Consider the following 2731-nt stretch of genomic DNA (forward strand, 5'->3'; position numbering starts at 1 on the left):
GGGGCTGACGTGTACAAGATGTGTGCGTGCGCGGGGACACGCGTGCCAGCCGCCCACGGGAGCCAGTTTTGGCTGGAAATGCGCCAGGTTGAAGCCCGCGTTGGGAGGGGGGGGCTTCCGGTTCTCTTAGCCGTGGCCCGGGCCTCCTGCGCTAATGGAAGACGCACGGGATCCTGGGCCCCCAACCGGTTCTCGGGGCTGGGAGACAACGGCCCACCCCCAAGAGATGATGTGGCGTGCGGTGCCGGACCAGGACCTAGCCCGGTTCGACTAGTTGATCCCCGGAACCCCCACCTCGGCAAAGCCCGCGCGGGTTGTTAAATCGGGCTCCGAGCCCTCGGGGGCGGTCCCTGGAGCGGAAGGTGGGAGGGACTGGGCGCTGGAGGCGCCGCGGACACGGCGGAGCAGCCCACGACTGTCACCACCCCCCCCCCCCCCCCCCCGGCTCCCGGCCCTGGGCTCCCAACCCAGTGTTTCCCGCGCCCCCGACACTTCCTCGCGCCTCTCCAGGCTCGCCGGAACCCTGCGGCCGCCGTGGGCGAAGCGCTGGGAAAACTCCCCTGTGCGCGGTGTTTGCGCTCCACATTAGCAGTTTTCCCCTGCAGCGAAGCAGCTAGTAGCCATTTGCGGAGCATTTGAGAAGTGAAAAAAGTAAACTGCGTTTTGCCAGAATGTCCCCTGCTGGGTCTGACAGCGCGCAGACGTGACGCAGGTTCCGGCCAGTGGAGGGCCCCTGGGGGAACCCGGGGCCTGCCTCCCCGCGGAGCTCGGTGAAAGCGTGTGTCGTCTCCGCGTTAGGCCTTAAGTGGGTGGTTTCCTTCACCAAGAATTACCACTGAGTGTCCCCAGGTATTAAACAATTCGTGGCTGGATGAAGCTTCTGCACCTCTTTCGCCGCAGCCAACAGACGTGAGGCGTCTAGGGGCCCCGTGGAGGAGGCGCAGGGCTACAAAATCGGGACACTCGCTCCCAATCAGACGTAGCACAAATTCAAGGAGTAGGCAACTGGGGCGTGGGCAGAGGCAGTCAGGACAGGCTGCTGGAAAGAGATGGCAGCTTAAATAGGAAAGGGCACCTGTCCCAGTGGGGGCGGGATGTTGAGGAAGAGGGGAGCTTGGGCGGGGGGGGGGGGGGGGGGGGTGTTGCAGACAAGGCGCACTGGGCTCTGTAGAGGTCCCTAGTCTAACTGGCAACGTGAGCAGGCACAGCTAAACCCCTGAGCTCATTTAGCGTGGAGGACCGATGCTAGAACTCTCCCCCGGCCCCCTGAGCTGCTCTATGGCCAACTGGGAACTCGGAGCTTTCCAACCTGGTCATTCCCACTCTTGCACACAAAGGCCTCAGCACACTCCGGGAGAGGGTGGGGCAAGGAAAGCCAGTGAGTCATCCATGAGTGCGCTAAAGCAGAGTTTGGGAGGGCAGATCCTCAGGGAGGCAGGGCAGAGCCAGATGGCTCTGCCGGAAGATGGAGCTCCAGAAACCGCACATGAGCTAGGAGTCTTGCCCTGGGTCAGTGAAGTCCAGATGTGATGCTTGGCCCAAATGTCCAAGGTGCTCCCTCCCCTCCAGCACCTCCTTGCCAAACCCCCTTTCAGGACCCTCAACCCCCATCCCCCATCTGCTCTGGGTCCCTTCTGGGGCTCCCCTCCGGGCTGCTTTCAGATTAATCACCCGAGTGCCATTTGAGTCACTAGCTGTGTGACTCTGGGCAACAGACCTAACTGCTCAGCTGCAACTTCAGAGAGTTGTGGCAAGTCTAAAATGGGAGGCAAAAGGAGTAAGCACTCAGGAAACAGTGAAGGAATCTGGTGGGACATGGAATCAGGCCCTACTGTTGACCCTCCCCACCATAGCCCCAACAGAAGAGCTGTACAAGGCAGCCTGTTATGCCAGGCTTAGCACCCCCACCCCCAGCCCCACCTCCACTCTGTCTTCCAGGGCTTTGGGCTGGGGGTGGGCACCTGACCCAAGACTGATTGGCTAATCAGGTCCTCTCTTGCAATTATGAACAAATACACCCAGGTCAGGTCTAACAGTTTTTCTTTGGGGGTAATAACCACTTTCCCCTCCTCCTGTCAGTCCATAAGCTTTGATGGAGCTGACTCCACTCCAGGGACTTTCTTGGATCAATCAAAGCACTGCACTCATAGGGATGGACCAAAGACCCCGGTCAGACTTCCTGGGCCTTTTGAAAGGCAGACCTGCCCTAAGAATGAAGCCAGCCCACAAAAGACAGACATAGACAAGATTCTGAGAACATCCCAATAAAAATTTTTTTCTCCTGCATATCCAGAAACATAAGGTGACCTAGATCTAAAACAGTTCCAAGATGTTCCAACATAATATCCATGGTTTTTAAAAATTATATATACGTACACAGAGAGAGAAATATTGGAAAGAAATTTATTAAGCATTAGTGAAAGTTATGTTTCAATTTATGGGACTATGTGACTCTTGATCTCAGGGTTGTGAGTTCAAGCCCTGTGTTGGGTATACAGATTACTAACAATAAATAAATAAACTTAAAAAAAATCATTTTATGGAACTATGAGTGTTTTTTTTTCCTTTGCCCCTTTCTGTATTTCCCACATATTCTGTAATGAGATATAACACCTTTACTATAAAATGAGATAACTTTTTCTTAAGAAAGTCAAATGAGGGGAGGACGCCTGGGTGGCTCAGTCAGTTAAGTGGACTTCGGTTCAAGTCATGATCTCACAGTTTGTGGGTT

The sequence above is a fragment of the Prionailurus bengalensis genome, chromosome A1, assembly GCF_016509475.1.
Source record: "Prionailurus bengalensis isolate Pbe53 chromosome A1, Fcat_Pben_1.1_paternal_pri, whole genome shotgun sequence".
NCBI classification, from domain to species: Eukaryota; Metazoa; Chordata; class Mammalia; order Carnivora; family Felidae; genus Prionailurus; species Prionailurus bengalensis.